This window comes from Gossypium arboreum, chromosome 10 (assembly GCF_025698485.1).
Source record: "Gossypium arboreum isolate Shixiya-1 chromosome 10, ASM2569848v2, whole genome shotgun sequence".
NCBI classification, from domain to species: domain Eukaryota; kingdom Viridiplantae; phylum Streptophyta; class Magnoliopsida; order Malvales; family Malvaceae; genus Gossypium; species Gossypium arboreum.
In genome coordinates, this window is record NC_069079.1 from 102,769,906 (window position 1) to 102,789,583 (window position 19,678).

Genomic DNA, 19,678 nt, shown 5'->3' on the forward strand with positions numbered 1-19,678 from the left:
CACGAATGCCTTGGTCTTAGCCGGATGTAGCCACTAGCACAATTGCCTTCGGTCTTAACCGGTTATAATTTCCAGCATAATTGTCTTACGGCTTAGCCGGATATCATTCAATTTCTCATGCACACATACATCAATAATCATTGGACATACATATTTATTTTCGTTACTAAGGCTCAAACACAATTATAATCACTAACATAATCGCCTTGGGACTTAGCCCGGGTATCATTGAATACTCATACACACATAAATCAATAATCAATATATCCATATTTCATTCCACATAATTCAAGTAAGGTCACTTCTTGAGGACTTACCTCGGATGTTGTCGAACGGCTTTTACGGCTATTCGATTACTTTTTCCTTCCCTTGTCCAATTGTGGCCCTCTTAGCTCTTGAGCTAATTCAAACAAATTCAATTTATCAAAAACTCATTGTGCTAGCTTATGGCGAATATGACAAGGAATTTAAATGGTCATATGGCCACCCTTTAGCTTGAATACACAATGGTCATGCACATTTTATACTACATCAAGCAATTCAATACAATTTATTCGAGCATCAAGGAAAAGCTAAGGCCTTCAATAGGCTACCCAAGGTCGAATATACTTGTCCATGTTGAGGCCAATTATGCACTTAATACCACACAAAAACAGCATGCATTTTACTAGTTAATGCTTTGCATATTGTAGCTCAAAACTTACAATATAGCATCAAGCACTCATATGTGTGCTAGGCAGAATGTGCTTACAATTTCACAATTATTCTTCAACATCTTCTTCTTTAAACAAACTTATTCATCACTTCCTTCATAACCAAAACATCATGTGCAAACATATATATACATATATGAGCATGGCGAATTTCAAGGTGTCCATAGCCATCCAAAACACAAATTTTAACTAACATGCAAGAAGCATGAACCATGCTCATGAATGCATCATGGCGAATATGACAATCATGCTCCTTTTCAACTTCAATCATGATAAAACAAAAGAAAGCTCAAAATCTTACTCAAGAGTAGAAAATCCATCATTGCATGCATCATCATCAAGCTTCACACTTAGCATGCAATGGCTTTATCACCATAACAACTTTGGCCAAATACCATTTCCATGGCTTAACAAAGATTTGAGCCATGGCTAACATGCACATCAAGTTAGCAACCAAAACATGCATGAAACTCCTAACACAACCTCATACATACCTTAATCTTGATGCAAACTTAGCCAAATCTCCTTCTAGATCTCTTCCAAACCAAGCATGAAGCAAAAATCCTCCTTCTTCCTTAGTTTTGGCTCAAAGAAAGGATGAACAAAATTTTTTCTTTCCTTCTCTACAACTCACGGCAATGGGGGATTACCACACTCACACACATTTTTTTTCATTTTTTATCACCCATACACCTTTGTTTATTATTTCACCCTAATGCACCAACAAAACATGTTTCATGACATGTTTAGCCCATCCTCCTTGTCATGGCCGCCACCACCTATAAAGGGGAATTTGACATGCAAGTCCATTATTTTGCATGCATGCTTTAATTAGTCATCACACATTTCCCTATCATACTTTCAAAGTTCATTACTAAGTCCTTTCTTGTGGAATTCACCCTTATAACACTAAATCAATCATCATAAAATGTCATACATGAGCACACACATATTATAGGCATCAAAATAAATTTTAATTATTTTTATGCCTCGGTTTTGTGGTCCCGAGACCACCTTCCGACTAGGGTCAATTTTGGGCTGTCACAACTCTCCCCACTTAAGAAATTTTCGTCCCGAAAATCTTACCGTAAATAGGTTTGGATATCGCTCTTTCATAGAGTTCTCGGTCTCCCAAGTAGCTTCTTCTATCCGTGCTTGAGCCATAACACTTTTACTAGCGGAACCCGCTTGTTTCACAACTCTTTCACTTCTCGTGATAGGATACGAATCGGTTCTTCCTCATAACTCATATTAGCTTGAATTTCAATTTCGATGGACTAATCACGTGCGATGGATCGGATCTATAGCGTCAAAGCATCAAACGTGAAAGACATCGTGAACCTTTTCGAGTTCGGGGCAAAATCAAACGATATGCCACTGGATCGACTCGCCGGATATCTCATATGGCCCAACGAACCTCGGGCTCAACTTGCCCTTACGGTAGAATCGAGTATCTTTTTCCAAGGCGACACCTTGAGAAACACTTTATCACCCACGATACTCGATATCCTTACGCTTGTGTCCGCGTGCGACTTCTAACGATCGGAGGCTATCTTGAGACTTTCACAGATTACTTTCACTTCGCTCAAAGCATCCCTAATCAAATCCACCCGAAAATCTTGCTTTCACCGAGCTCACCAAAACAATGGTGTACGGCATTTACGACCGCACAAGGCCTCAGGGTGCCATCTTAATACTTGATTGAAAGTCGTTGTTGTGGCGAATTCAATCAATGGCAAATACCGCTCCCATAAACCACTAAACTCGAGGACGCAACATCTTAACATATCCTCAAGTATCCGAATTATCCGCTCGGATTGACCATCGGTTTGGGGGTGAAAGGCGGTGCTGAAATGCAACTTGGTACCCAAAGCTTCTTGCAACTTTTTCCAAAATCACGAGGTAAATCTCGGATCTCTATCCGACACGATGGAAATAGGCACCCGTGTAATCTCACAACTGAGAAACGTACAATTCAAACTAATTTGTCAATTGAAAAATCCGTGCGACGGGGACAAAGTAATGACTTAGTCAATCGATCTACCACGACCCAAACCGCATCCTTCTTACTTGCGACAATGGCGGTCCGGATACAAAGTCCATTGTGACTCGATCCCATTTCCACTCGGGTATCGTGATTGGTCAAGTAATCCTCAAGGCACCGATGTTCCGCTTTCACTTGTTGACATATTAAACATCTCAAACAAAGTCGGAGATGTCTCGCTTCATACCATGCCACCAAAACCGACGTTTCAAATCATTGTACATCTTCGTACTCCGGGTGGATTGCCATTCGGCTACAATGGGCTTCATTGAATTATCGAAATGAGTTCAATTCTTTGGAACACACAGACGACTTTTGAACCTCAAACAATCGTCATCATCGATTTGAAACTCTGAATCCTTGTTTGGAACACACTCACCCGTTTTGCACCAACTCGTTGTCGACTTTCCGAGCTTCTCGAATTTGATGTATCAATAGTGGTTTGGCTTTCAATTCAGCTACTAACACACTATCGGATCGAGCAGACAAGTGCACGTTCATCGCTCAGAAGCGAATAATGATTTACGACTCAAGGCATCCGCAACCACATTCGCCTTTCCGGGTGATAGTCAATGACCAGCTCGTAATCCTTTAATGGCTCGAGCCAACGTCTTTGTCGCAGATTTAAGTCTCTTTGGATCATCAAATATTTGAGACTTTTGTGATCCGAGTATACATGGCACCTTTCACCAAATAAGTAATGTCACCAAATCTTTAAGGCGAATACGATGGCGGCCAATTCGAGATCATGAGTCGGATTATTTTTCTCATGTGGCTTTAATTGCCTCGACGACAGGCCACAACTCGACCTTCTTGCATTAATACGCAACCTAACCCAAGTAGAGAGGCGTCGCTATAGATGACAAGCTCTTTCGGACTCGGGTTGCACTAGAATTGGGGCTTCACCAAATAAGTTTTCATTGATCGAAACTTTTTGGCATTTCTCCGTCCATTCGAACTTAACATCCTTTTGGAGTAAGCCGTCATCGGCGTGGCTATCGTTGAGAAGCCTTTACAAATCGTCGGTAATAACCCGCAAGCCCCAAAAAGTCTCGAACCTCAAGAATATTTCTGAGGCTTCCAATTAAGTATGGCTGAATTTTTATTCGGTCGACTCGAATACCATGCGATACCACATGACCCAAGAAGCTAACCTCTCTTAACCGTAACTCACACTTCTTGAACTTAGCATATAATTGCTTATCCCGTAAAATTTGCAAAGACTAACCGCGGTGTTCAAGATGTTCGGTCTCATTTCTTGAATAGACCAAGATGTCATCAATGAACACGACTACGAATCGATCCAAATATGGTCTAAAGATCCGATTCATTAAATCCATAAATACCGTAGGGCATTAGTGAGCCCAAACGGCATCACTAGGAACTCATAGTGACCATATCTCGCTCAAGGCGGTCTTGGGTACGTCCAATCTCGGATTCGCAATTGATAATAGCCCGATCTCAAATCTATTTTCGAGAACACCGAGGCTCCCTTTAGTTGATCGAACAAGTCATCGATACGTGGCAACGGATATTTGTTCTTTATTATCGCTTTATTAAGTCGACGATAATCGATGCACGTACCGCATGGTTCCATCCTTCTTTTCACGAACAACACCGGCGCACCCCAAGGCGAAAAACTCGGCGAGCAAAACCTCTATCCACCAATTCTTGCAACCGAGCTTCCAACTCCTTTAATTCCGTTGGTGCCATACGATACGGAGCTATCGAAATTGGAGTGGTACCGGTACCAATTCGATGCCAAATTCTATTTCCGAACAGTGGTAAACCCGCAATTCTTCAGGAAAACATCCGGTATTCACAAACCACGGGCACAGATTCGGGTTTCTTTTCGATTCCTTGTCATCGAGCACGACGCAAGGTACGCTTCGCACTCTTTTCTTACATATTTTCGGGCCAACATTGCCGATATTACGGTGGCAACCCTTTAAGTCCGTAGACTTAACCCGAATTATCTCGTTATTCAAGCACCTCAAATCGATAGTCTTGCTTTTGCAATTTACGACCGCATCGCATGGTCAACCCATTCAAACCAAGAATAACGTCAATTCATCGAACGGCAAAAGCATCAAGTCCGCGGAAACAAGAACCTCGGAACACTAGGGGACTTTTCTTGCACACTTTGTTGACAAGCACGTAATGACCCAAGGGTTTGACACCGAATTACAAACTCGAGAGACTCAATAGGCAAAGTCTTCTTTGGATGCTAAGGTTTCACATATATAAGATTGAGTAGAACCAGGTCAATCAAAGCAATCACATTAGTATTGAAAAGAGTGAAAGCACCGTAATGACATCCGGAGAGGCAAGATCCTCGCGGCGCGTATGGCATAAGTCCTCGCAGAGCACGAGCCTCGGATCCGATGGTAGCATCTCTAGATCCTCTCTCGACCGCCAACGACATTGCCCATATTTCTAGGTGGCCTACCTCGGCGATGGTAGCACCCGAGTTTCCACTCGACTCACATTCTGCTCAAGCATCCTCGGGCAATCCTTCCTAAAGTGGTCGGCCGATCCACACTTATAGCGGGAGCGATCACGAAACCAACAGCTCCCGAATGCCATTTGCCACAATGTTGACACTCCGCCTCTCTCGGCGATCATTTCCACCCATGGCGATCAAGTGACTCGTGTGGTCACAGGGGTCGATCGCGTCCTCGTCTAGAAAAGCCCAAAGCGCCTCTAGACCGGTTCACATCATCTCAAATCTCTTGATTGCTGTTGAAGAGACTTTCCGAGGACCTCTTTCGGAATTCTCCAGTTCCCACATCAGCTTTTTGTTTCTCCTTTCTAAGCTCTTCGACTTTACAAGCTCGCTCAACAAGTACTACGATCTCTCGTATTTCGAGAATGCCAACGAACATCCTTATATCATCATTCAGCCCATCCTCAAGCGTTTACATAATAGCTTCGGACGAAATGCATTCTCGCGTGTATCGGCTAAGCCTCACAAATTTTCGCTCATAGTCGGTAACCGACATAGAACCTTGCTTAAGATCAAGAAATTCCTTCGCTTTTGGTCGATGAATCTCGATCGATATACTTTTTTTTTTTGAACTTGGTTTGAAAGAATTCCCAAGTCACTTGCTCTCTAGGTACCACGAAGTCGAGTACTCCACCAATAGTAGGTGGAATCACGTAGCAAGGAGATGGTACACTTTAAGCACTCATCGGTGTACAAGATAGCTCATCGAGCACCGGATAGTGTTGTCCAACCAAAATTCAGCTCGCTCGGCATCATCATCATCCGTAGCTTTAAATTCAGTGGCCCCATGTTTTGAATCCTATCGATTGGGGCTTACTTGACCTTATTTGGTCATTCACGGAGGTATTGTAGGTGCGGGGTTGCATTTGTCGGGAATGGAGGTTGTGGGACGGTAGTGTTAGTTCGAATGTATTGATTAAACCATTCGCTCATCACACTATAAAAGGCTTACCTAGCCTCATCATTCGGATTGTTGGCCATAGGTTGAGAGTCCGCGGCGCTGTCCCTTGTGCGGGAGCAGCGCCACACTCTCCACATCATCAGCTATTGCTCGCTTGGGATCGGGATCCATTGCTATAAACAAACTCAAAGTCAAATTGTCGTAAATCACCACACTATCGATTCATCATTTAATGGCATGTATAGCTAGACCCTAAACACCTCACGGTAGTCCTAGAATCGACTAAACCTGGCTCGATACCAATAAAATTGTAACACCCGAACCCGAGACCATCGCCGTTGTCGGACACGAGGGTTAGCAAGCCAAGTTCACTTGTTTTGCCCATCCATTGGACATTTCCAGTCAGGCTGGAAAAACTGCGTCACTGTCGCCTTAAAATCATATCTCGAGTTTCAAAACTCGAAACTGGTTTCGTAAATTTTCCTGAATTTAGACTCATATATCCATCCATGGATTTATTTCTAGAATTTTGGTCGGGCCAATTGGTACAGTTTATTAGTTAAAGTCACCCATGTTACAGGGATCGACTGCTCTGACCTTCGCGCGGTATAACTTGAATATCTCTCTGTACAGGGCTTTAATGTTGGTTCCGTTTGTTTCTAATGAAACTAGACTCAAAATGGAATCTGTACATATAAGCTATGTCTCCTAATTCTTTCTGGATAATTTATAGTAAATTTTAAAGTTGCGACAGGGAACCCAGAAACCGTTCTGGCCCTGTCTTACAATAGCTTTAATATCTCTTAACATGTAACTCCTATGACCATTTCGTTTCTTCCATATGAAAATAGACTCATCAATGTTCATTTACATAGCTGATTCACTATTTAATACCATTCCTACAAATTTTGGTGATTTTTCACATTCACGTTACTGCAGCTGGCAGCATCTGTTTTAAGGTAGGTCTTACCTATTTTGTAGTCTCCATGAACCAACTAGTCTTGCCTTACATAGGTCCACATATGATCATTTTAACCATGCCAATGGCTGATCATGTGACCAACATTCCCATTTCCAATTCATAGTCACATCATGACACCATATATATATATACAAACCGCAAATAGTTTAAGTTGATACTTCACTATTACGAGCCATTTTCGCATGGCCGTACACATATACATCATAACATATTTAAACCAACAAGGGATAGTCCTATACATGCCATTTCAAGTTCAACCAAGAATTTATACCAAAATGGGGGCTTGATAGTGTGGATGACTTCGACTTCAACGATCCCGAATCCGATTGCTATCGGCGAAATCTAGAAAACCGAGAGCCAAAGCAAATGAGTAAGCATTTTTATGCTTAGTAAGTCTCAAGGAATATAATCAACTCTAATTACAGCAATACATTCACATAGTTAAATGCATCATTTCATTAATGCACATTCACATAATCATACTTACTTCACCATCCCAACTCTTATGTTCATACACAAATAACGGCTTCATTAAGGCCGATAACTCGTTCCATCATAGGAGCGGATATTCACACGCCTTACTCCTAGCGCAGCAAAGCACACACCGCACTTACCTTGTCATTGGGAAATTTCACAAGTGCATTAGCTGAAATTTTCCAGCAAGCTTATAATTTTCAAATCACATACCTTCGAGTTTAACCGGATGTCGCTACTCGATCAATCGCCTTGGGACATAGCCCGGTTATGGTAACCCGCACCAAGGCCTACGGACTTAACCCGGATATCACGATTTGCACAAATGCCTTGAGTCTTAGCCGGATAGAATGACTCGCATACGAATGCCTTCGGTCTTAGCCGGATGTAGCCACTAGCACAATTGCCTTCGGTCTTAACCGGTTATAATTTCCAGCATAATTGTCTTCGGCTTAGCCCGGATATCAATCAATTTCTCATGCACACATACATCAATAATCATTGGACATACATATTTATTTTCGTTACTAAGGCTCAAACACAATTATAATCACTAACATAATCGCCTTCGGGACTTAGCCCGGGTATCATTCAATTCTCATACACACATAAATCAATAATCAATACATCCATATTTCATTCCACATAATTCAAGTAAGGTCACTTCTTGAGGACTTACCTCGGATGTTGTCGAACGGCTTTTACGGCTATTCGATTACTTTTTCCTTCCCCTTGTCCAATTGTGGCCCTCTTAGCTCTTGAGCTAATTCAAACAAATTCAATTTATCAAAACCTCATTGTGCTAGCTTATGGCGAATATGACAAGGAATTTAAATGGTCATATGGCCACCCTTTAGCTTGAATACTCAATGGTCATGCACATTTTATACTACATCAAGCAATTCAATACAATTTATTCGAGCATCAAGGAAAAGCTAAGGCCTTCAATAGGCTACCCAAGGCCGAATATACTTGTCCATGTTGAGGCCAATTATGCACTTAATACCACACAAAAACAGCATGCATTTTACTAGTTAATGCTTTGCATATTGTAGCTCAAAACTTACAATATAGCATCAAGCACTCATATGTGTGCTAGGCAGAATGTGCTTACAATTTCACAATTATTCTTCAACATCTTCTTCTTTAAACAAACTTATTCATCACTTCCTTCATAACCAAAACATCATGTGCAAACATATATATACATATATGAGCATGGCGAATTTCAAGGTGTCCATAGCCATCCAAAACACAAATTTTAACTAACATGCAAGAAGCATGAACCATGCTCATGAATGCATCATGGCGAATATGACAATCATGCTCCTTTTCAACTTCAATCATGATAAAACAAAAGAAAGCTCAAAATCTTACTCAAGAGTAGACAATCCATCATTGCATGCATCATCATCAAGCTTCACACTTAGCATGCAATGGCTTTATCACCATAACAACTTTGGCCAAATACCATTTCCATGGCTTAACAAAGATTTGAGCCATGGCTAACATGCACATCAAGTTAGCAACCAAAACATGCATGAAACTCCTAACACAACCTCATACATACCTTAATCTTGATGCAAACTTAGCCAAATCTCCTTCTAGATCTCTTCCAAACCAAGCATGAAGCAAAATCCTCCTTCTTCCTTAGTTTTTGCTCAAAGAAAGGATGAACAAAATTTTTTCTTTCCTTCTCTACAACTCACGGCAATGGGGGATTACCACACTCACACACATTTTTTTCATTTTTTATCACCCATACACCTTTGTTTATTATTTCACCCTAATGCACCAACAAAACATGTTTCATGACATGTTTAGCCCATCCTCCTTGTCATGGCCGCCACCACCTATAAAGGGGAATTTGACATGCAAGTCTATTATTTTGCATGCATGCTTTAATTAGTCATCACACATTTCCTATCATACTTTCAAAGTTCATTACTAAGTCCTTTCTTGTGGAATTCACCCTTATAACACTAAATCAATCATCATAAAATGTCATACATGAGCACACACATATTATAGGCATCAAAATAAATTTTTAATTATTTTTATGCCTCGGTTTTGTGGTCCCGAGACCACCTTCCGACTAGGGTCAATTTTGGGCTGTCACAAGTCCCTTCTGAATTTGACTCATCTTTTGCTCCATCATTATCACCTTTGCATGAATCACTTCGCTCCTTTTTTGATAATGGACTCCATGGTTCAAATATACAATTTGGAAACTCAGGCACAAAAATAAACTGGTCATTGTATATTTTTTTAAAAGCACTTCTCATTGAGTCATCCCTTATTTTTGAGTATCTCCAGTATGCTTGTTGCTGCCATTGCATATGTTGCATTAAGTCCATCAATTTTGACAGCTCATCTTGAAGGTCTAGGCTAGGTGGTTGAGCTCTAAACATCGAAGTTTCAGCAGCTTCTGGCTCCACTGATTCTACTTTTTCAAGGACTTCGAATGATTTCATCGTGGGATCTTCTTCTTCATCAGGGTCCTCCGGTTCCTCACTTACTTCAATTCGTTGCTGTAGGACTGAGTCTCCAGCTACTCGGTAAAGGTCCCAATCCGTGATTGTGCCTTGGCTATACCTGTCTTCCTTACATTTACAAGAATTTCAGCTTTCAAGCATAGAATTGTTATTGTAAAGGGGAAATGAGCAGGGCCAGAGCGTTTAATGGCACAATTCGGTATCTTCCTCAAGATGATCTTCCCCACATCGATGGTCTTACCAGTTAGGATCGAGTACAATAAGACCTTTCATTCTAATAAGATCGTAGTCCCATGTGAGCTAGGCATAAGGCTGAATCAGATGAAGTAAAACCATACCTTCGCGAGTGGAGTCAAATATTCTCTTCGACAAGTGTGGATTCCTTGTTTTCACACAGTCCATGTAGAACCTAGAGCTGTCAGTTCCTCGAAAATTTCTTGCAAATTTTCAGGCTTGATATTGCTCATCAATATGGAGTATTCATCGTTTTCGAAATCTAGTAATTCAAAGAACTCATTAATAGCATTTGAATTTATCGGTACCTTGATTCCACGAACTGGAACTTCTGTCGTCTCGCTTGAAGTTAAATTTGCATAGAACTCACGAACTAGTTCCTCATCCACACTAGGTCTCTTTTCACAAAACAACTCCCAATTGTGGGTTTCAGCAACTTGACAAATACGTGCCATAAAGTCTCGGTAGTTTCTCTCCTTTAAAGTGAAGCCTTTTTCTGGATGCATCTGTTGATTTTTGAAGATACTTTCATATTTCACTTTGGCGCCTTCACAGTGGAATTTGTTTTGTGTTTCATCAATTTGAGCGGAAGCACGAGTTCTCTTATGAGGTATGTTTAACCTGATCATAAGATGGAAAAATTAGTTTCTCAATAAAATTTAATAAAAGTTATTAATAATTCAATTAATTGAAAAATTAAAAAATTAAGAGGACTAGGTCTTACCACTTTTTTTTGTAAAAACATAAGAACTCTAGAAATTAATTATAATAAAAAAGATAAGAATTAAAAAGAAGAGTTGGAGGGTTTGTGGCTTAGGGTGGATAGAAGAGGAATCCCACACAAGAAGCTAGGGTTTACGAGCGTGGTACGTTTGGGAGCAGTGATGCGCAGCAAGGCTGGAAGCAATCAACACATGGGCGTTCGGTAGCAAGTAGGACCTGGGCATGCGCAGGATGGTGCGTAGGGCCGGTACCACGCGCGGGGTGAAAGCCTGGAGCGATCTGAGGCTGGGGCCGCTTGAGGCAACGCGCGCGTTGGGTGCGCGAGATGTACGTGCGATGGAGCCGACTGCTCGGTGCTGCTGTTGCTTAGGGTTTTAGCACTTTGGTATTTTAGTGCTTCAGGTTTTAAGTGTTAGCTGAATGGGAAGATGGGTGGTATTTATAGGGCGAGAAATAGGAATTAGAGTAGAATTCTGAAAGTAATTTAATTAAAAAAAATTCTAAGTTCTAATCCTATATGAAGATAACAACAATTAATAATTAGATATAAGCATATTAAATTATTAATTGCTATTTAATTTATTTTAAACAAAGATAAAATAAAATTAATCCTAATTCTATGCTAAGTTGATAAAGATTAATATATAAATTATAATAGATATAATTATTTATTAAAGATTATCATCTTATTATCTTTATTAAAACTTATCAAATAAAATCCTAAAATTGATAATAATTAATATATATTATAACGGGTATAATTATATATTAATAATTATCAATTTTTAAACTAAAAAACATTTATTCTAGAAGCCTTTTGGAAATATTTACAAAAGAGGCATCTAGTTTTTATTATTTACAAAAAGAGCAACCAAATTTTAAAAATACTTTAATTAAGTCCCTAGACTTAATGAAAATTTTGAAATTGAGTCGCAATTGAAAACTCGGGTCAAAATTGACCTTTTTATTTGAAAAATCAAAAATTAAAATCTCTATTTAGAGAATAATTTTTAGGAAAATTATGTTAAAATCAATTCCTAGGAAAGGTTGGAGGGGTCACAAGCGGTCCTACTTAAGTTTCAATCTCCTAAACAAAATTTATTTAAACATATTAATCCCAAAAATATGCTCTAAATCTTTTATTAAAACGGAGAATAAGAAAATTTTAAACATTCGATAAAATGAACGAAATTTCATTCTGTTCAATCTTATCTCCCCAATAGTGTTTCAGGCGCTGAGCATTAACTTGAAAATTACCTCCCTTACCTTGGAGCTCGATAACTCCATATGGATAGACGCGATAGATCGTAAATGGACCGGACCAACATGATTTTAACTTACCTTGAAAGAATTTTAGTCTAGAATTAAATAACAAAACTCGCTGACCTGCTTCAAATTCTCGAACTCAAATGTGCTTGTCATGCCATTTCTTAAGCCTTTCCTTGAGTAATTTGGCATTTTCGTAGGAGAATAGCCGGAGTTCCTCTAGCTTATTGAGTTGGAGCATCGGTTTCTCCTTAGCAAGCTTAGGATCCAAGTTGAGTTGTCGAAGAGCCTAGTAAGCCTTGTGCTCTAACTCTACGAGTAGATGACATGCTTTCCCAAAGACCAACCTGTAAGGTGACATCCCTAGAGGTGTCTTGTATGCTGTTCTGTAAGCCCATAAAGGATCATCCAACCTTTTTGACCAATCACGTCGGTTTGGGTAGACTACCTTCTCAAGTATGCGTTTGATTTACTTATTTTCCAATTCAACTTGCCCATTCGTCTGCGGATGGTAAGCTGTTGCAACCTTGTATTTCACTCCGTGCTTGTCTAATAACCATCTTAACCACTTGTTCACGAAATAGGACCCTTCATCACTATTTATAGCTCTTGGGGTTCCAAACCTTGTGAACACGTGTTTCTGTAAGAACTTAATTACAACCCTAGCATCATTTTTCGGATAAGCTTCAGGCTCGACCCATTTGGACACATAGTCTACTACTACCAATATATACTTGTGACCAAAAGACAGAGGGAAAGGACCAAGAAAGTCAATACCCCATACATCAAACAATTCTACCTCAATGATGTTTGTTCGAGGCATCTTATTTCTGTTCGTGATATTTCCAACCCTTTCACATCGGTCACAATTCTTTACGTACGCGTATGAATCCTTGAATAGTGTTGGCCAAAAGAATCCGACTTGCAATTCGTTGGCCGCTGTACAAGTACCTCCGAAGTGTCCCCCACTCAGAGCTAAGTGACAATGGTATAAAATCTTTTGTACTTCATCTTCTGCCACACATCTCCTGATCATCTGATATGCACACTTTTTAAACAAATATGGCTCTTCCCAGAAATAGTACTTAACATCGTGAAGAAACTTTCTCCTTTGTTGATAAGTCTTATCAATTGGCATCAAACCACAAGCTAAATAATTAGCAATATCAGCAAACCAAGGAGTACTATGGACATAACTTACCTTCAGTATGTGTTCATCTGCAAACGTTTCTTGAATTGGTATAATAGGAGAATTCCCTTCTTGAGGCTCCAATCTGGATAAGTGATCTGCTACTTGGTTTTCTACTCCCTTTCAATCTTGAATTTCTAGATTGAACTCTTGAAGCAGAAGCACCCACCGGATTAGTCTCGACTTAGCATCTTTCTTGGCAAGTAAGTACTTGATTGCCAAGTGGTCCGTATAAACAGTTACTTTGGTACCTACAGGGTAAGATCGAAACTTGTCAAAAGCAAATACAATAGCAAGTAACTCTTTTTCTGTTACCGTATAGTTCAATTGAGCTCCTGTAAGAGTCCAGCTTGCATAGTAGATAGGATGAAAAACTTTATTCCTTCGTTGGCCTATGACAGTTCCTATCACGAAATTGCTTGCGTCACACATTAATTTAAATTGTAGATCCCAGTCTGGTGTGACAATTATGGGTGCTGTAACTAATCGACTCTTCAAATCCTTTAAAGCCTTTAAGCATTCATCATTGAGCTTGAATGTCGTGTCCTTCTCCAATAATTTGCATAAAGGTTTAGCAATTTTGGAGAAGTCCTTGATAAATCTTTGATAAAACCCGGCGTGACCCAAGAAGCTCCTAACACCCTTTACAAATGTTGGAGGTGGGAGTTTCTCGAAAATATCTACCTTTGCTTTATCTACCTCGATTCCATGTCTTGTTATCTGATACCCTAGAACAATCCCTTCTCGTACCATGAAATGGCACTTTTCCCAGTTAAGTACTAGGTTTGTTTCTTCGCATCATCTTAGTACCTTAGCTAGATTGGCTAAGCAATCATTGTAAGTATCTCCGAGCACTGAAAAGTCATCCATAAAAACTTCCAAGTACTTTTCAACCATATCAGTAAAAATAGACATCATACATCTTTGAAATGTAGCAGGTGCATTACATAAACCAAATGGCATGCGTCTAAATGCAAATGTACCGTACGGGCAGGTGAAAGTTGTCTTGTGCTGATATTATGGTGCTACTGTAATCTGATTATATCCCAAGTATCCATCGAGAAAATAGTAATAGTCTCGCCCAGCGAGTCTATCCAGCATCTGGTCCAAGAACGGTAAAGGAAAATGATCTTTCCTAGTCGCCTTGTTCAGCTTCCGGTAATCGATCCAAATCCTCCATCCCGTAATTGTTCTAGTTGGTATGAACTCGTTATTCTCGTTCTCTACGACTGTGATACCTCTCTTCTTTGGCACGCATTGGACCAGACTTACCTATGAACTGTCTAAGATGGGATAAATGATACCCACATCTAACCACTTGATAATCTTCTTTTTCACCACGTCTTTCATGATGGGGTTCAGTCTTCGTTGTCCATCAATCGTCCCTTTTTTGCCATCATCTAGGATAATCTTGTGCAAACATACAGATGGACTAATATCGTGGATATCGGCTATGGTCCATCCGATAGCCTTCTCGAATTGTTTCAACACCAAGATGAGTTTCTCTTCTTGCTCAGTAGTTAATTCTGCTGAAACAATCACAGGAAAAGTAGAAGCGTTACCTAAATAAACATATTTCAAATGTGAGGGTAGTACCTTCAGTTCTAACTTAGGTGGCTCCTCAATTGACACTTTTGGTTGGGCATACTCCCTTTTCTCTAACTCCAAAGATTCAAAGCGGGATTGCGGATTAAACCCCCTTTCATTAGCTTCTAACAAAGCTAAATATTCATCCTTCTCTTCATCATTTGGAGGATCTGATGTCAGAATTTGTTCCAATGGATCTTCAACATAGTTGAGCTCTTTTTCCACTATTAAATCCTCTAAATCGGATACTACGGAACAATCATCAATTGTGTCAGAAAATCGCATAGACTTAAAAACATTAAATGTTACCTGATCATCCTAAACACGCATCGTAAGCTCGCCCTTCTGCACATCTATAAGGGTCCTTCTGGTTGCTAAGAACGGTCTTCCTAGGATAATCAGAACTTCTTTATCTGCTTCAAAGTCTAGGATAACAAAATTAGTAGGAAAGATAAATTTATCTATACATACCAATACGTCCTCAATTTTTCCTTCTAGATGTGCTAAGGATTGATCTGCTAGTTGAAGTGTAACCGTAGTAGGTCTAACTTCACCTATCCCCAACTTTCTAAATATTGACATAGGCATAAAGTTAATACTCGCACCTAAGTCACAAAATGTCTTACCACAATATGTTGCTCCAATGTTGCAAGGTATGGTAAAACATCCAGGATCCTTCAGCTTTGGGGGTAGTTTGTATTGAAAATATGCACTACATTCCTTCGTTAGAGCTACCATCTCAATTTCTCCAAGTCTTCGTTTCTTGGACAGGATATCCTTCATAAACTTGACGTAATTCAGCATTTGTTCAAGTGCTTCAACCAACGGGATGTTGATATGAAGTTGCTTGAGTACGTCTAGGAATTTCTTGAATTAGATTTCCCGCTTCTGCTTCTGAAGTCTTTGAGGGTAGGGTGGTGGAGGTTTCTTTACTAGAAATGGTTGATTCGTTATATGGGGCAATTTTGCATCTAGCAGAGTCGTTAGTTGATCAGAATTAGCTAGTTCTGGAATTACCTTGTCGGGATTTACAGATTTTGGTTCTTGTGTAACTGGAATTTCAACACTCGGTTGAACTTTCTCTGAGTCTTGAGCATCAGCTGGCTACTTTTCAGCTTCGATAGTGTTGGGCTCTACTGTCTTTCCGCTCCTCAATGTCAACGCTTTACAATGTTCTTTCCCCAGATTTCTTGGATTCTCCGTATCACTAGGTAAAGCACCTTGTGGTGGGTTCTTGAGTTCAATAGCAAGCTGGTCCATTTGGTTTTCTAGATTCTTCAATGTAGCTGCTTGGCTTTGAATTAAGGTATCATTCTTCACCATGTATGCCTTCAATAAACTCTCTAAGCTATTGGATAATTCAGCTTGAGCTCGTTTTTGAACTTGTTAGGAAAAACTAGGCGGCCGAGTTGGTCTAGGTTGGGACTAGTTGTTACTGGTTCCAGCCCTTTGGCTACTTCAGGAAAAATTCAGGTGGTTTCGCCACGATAGGTTGTAGAAGTTGGATTGCAATCCTTGCCTTCCTCGATTTTGGTTCTGGTTACCCATGTAATATATGGATTCGGGGTTTGATGGACATTCTTCGAACAAATGTCTTTCCCCACAATAAACACAGGCTATACTCTCAAATTGGTGAGGTGGTTGGGCTGCAAAACTATTAGACCCATTAGTAGTAAGATTCTTAAGCATTGAGGAAATTAAAGATACTTGAGATGTAGGTGAAGTGAGAGCGTCCACTTCATGTATTCCAACGACTCATCTTCTTGACGTGGATCGATTGGTCGGCCATTGATAATTGTTACTGGCAATCCTCTTGATGATTTCGTAAGCCTCATTATAAGACTTAGAAAGGAGAGCACCGTTAGCAGAAGCTTCCACTACCATCCTCTTGTGAGCATTGAGACCATTATAAAATGTCTCAAGTTGGATGCAGTGTGAGATTCCGTGATGAGGGCATTTCCTTAGTAGTTCTTTGTTTCGTTCCCATGCCTCATACAAGGATTCATCATCCATTTGTTGGAAAGCAGTAATCTCGTTCCTCAACTTAGCATTCTTACTAGGCGGGAAATACTTCATGAGAAATCTTTCAGCTAACTCTTGCCATGTAGAAATTAAGTTTGGTGGCAATGAATTCAACCAGGCTCGAGCTCTGTCCCTTAGTGAGTACGGGAACAACTTCAATCGTAATGCATCTTCGGAAACTCCAGCTAATTTGAAAGAGTCGCTCACCTCTATAAATAATCTTAAATAAAGATGAGGATCTTCTGTAGGCATTCCACTGAATTGGCCTATTGTCTGAAGCATCTGGAACATGACTGGCTTCAGCTCGAATTGTTGTACCTCGATTTCAGGTCTCCTAATGCACGGATTAAGATAGTTAAATACTAGCACATAATATTTTCTTAAGGCTCTATCCCTATTGTTAGCAATAAGGATAGGATTTTGAGCAAGGTTTGGTCCATTTCCTTGATTCATATTCTCGAAATTCATTCCTTCAGTCCTTCTCTGGTTCACTTGTCTTCTCCGCTGTCGGAAAGTTCGTTCAATCTCAGGGTCTACAGGTAGTAAGTCAATAATCTGGTCAATACTCATAAACACCTGAAATTCTCAAAGAAAAATTAATTAAGTTAAAATTAAACAGAAAAATAAACCAAAATGTATGACTAACAAATTCACAAATAATGACTTTTTTTAAAACTGTCCCCGGCAACGGCGGCAAAAACTTGGAACGACGAAAAAATGTACAAATGTACACAATCGCAACAAGTAATAAAGTGACAAGTAAATGTCGAGTTATCGTACCCACAGGGACTGTAAAAAGAATTATTAATGAAAGTATTTGTAAAACACTTTGGCGAGGTAAAAATAATTTGATTTTAAAAGATGGTCAAAAACTATTTAAAAACTAAGTAAATAATTAAAATAAAACAACAGAGTTCTAGTGCACGATTTCAAATAAGATTTAATCAATGTAACATACTTGTGTTGGATTAATTATATTTCTTGATCTCGTAATTATTAAACTCATGTTTATCTTTATTATTTAATAAATTCACAAAGAACCCGGTAATTTGCTAACTTATGAACAAATTTACATACAAAAATCCATTCATCTCTTGACATATCTCTATGTCAATTCAATCGACTAAACAGATTTTAGCACGCAAAACATGTTATTGCACATACATACTCATTAAATTGAACCAATCTCTTGCATATCCCTATGTCAATTCAAACGATTAATTAAATCTAATAAGCATATAAAATACTTTGTGAAGTAACAAGATATCCCTACCTTGAAACAATTTAATCACAATAATCTTGCAAGTTATGCAACGCAATAATATCGCCAAATACATTGCTAATTTAACCTTCAGCTACCTTAGAAGAATAAACATGCACTGATTAAGTATTGTCTCAACTAATTACTATTGCAATCCATTTAAATAATTAATTCTTAGTTACCTCACAGTCGTAACACAAGAATAACTTAGGCATGATTTTACTTAATCAAGCATCTTACCGAGGCTTATAACAGTATAAACATTATTATAACAATTCAAGCAGGCAGAATATAATCAACCCAACACAAACATCATTTAATCTGAATTGATTAAAATAACCATTTCAATAGCATAAATATTCATAACCACATTCGTCAAAACAACAACAAAATTTAAAGAGATAGGGAACAAGAAGCAAATCCGGTGTTTCTCCGTGGCTTGATTAGTTGCTCCACTCTTCATTCTTCATTGGCCTTGGCTATCAAGGTGGCTTATGAACACCTAAATTGCTGCTCCAAATGGCTAATGAGAGCCTCTTTCCAAAGAGAAGAAATCGGCACTTGAACAAGAGGGAATGGAATGGAAGAAATGAGAGGAAAGTGAGAGAGGGAATGAGAGAATGATGTGGAGTGGTGCTTTGGATGATCAGCAAGGGGTGGCTTTTATAGATGATTGTTGCTGCTAAAAATAGAAAATTCCAGCAGCCAAAGAGCCCTCCCTTGGCCGGCCACACACATGGCAAAGTTGAGAGTTTCAACTTTGCTATTTTAAGCTTGGGGCAAATCTACAAAGCCATAATTTAATGCAGGGTGAATGCAATTTGGAAGTCTTTTGAGGGCCTTTTTGTAAGCATATTTAATCAGCTAAAATGCTGATTTGAGTCAGCATATCGACGGTTCTGGGCTGCCCATTTAGTGGCTGGTTCGATTCACTCAATCTGGCTCGACCGGTACAGTTCAACTGGACCCTTTCTCCATAATTAATTAAAAATAATTTATTTAACCCAAATTAAATGGGGAATAAATTAAAATTAATTAAATTATGAATTAATACACATTTCTGGACCGTCTTAGGCTGAAAATTAACGTGCCTGGATACTTCAGATTTTTTCTCGATTTTGTGCTTTCAGCATTGTCAGTCGAGTCAATTTTCGCCCTTTGCTCGAATCTGTCGAAAATAGTAAAATTTAATCAAAATTAAGTATAAAATTAACTAAATTCACCATGTTCATATTTTTAATGCAATTTAATTATTTTATAATATTTAATTATTTTTCGACA

At 39.2% G+C, this 19,678-nt stretch overlaps 1 non-coding gene and 1 pseudogene across 1 annotated transcript; one reads left to right on the forward strand and one right to left on the reverse strand.

Moving 5' to 3' along the window:
* Positions 1-10,504: 10,504 nt before the first annotated feature.
* Positions 10,505-16,437, reverse strand: LOC128282107 (uncharacterized; annotated as a pseudogene).
* Positions 16,438-17,053: 616 nt separating this feature from the next.
* On the forward strand, positions 17,054-17,160 carry LOC128282953 (small nucleolar RNA R71). Its single transcript, XR_008273301.1, has one exon. It is a non-coding gene; the product is annotated as a small nucleolar RNA R71 (small nucleolar RNA).
* Positions 17,161-19,678: the final 2,518 nt, after the last annotated feature.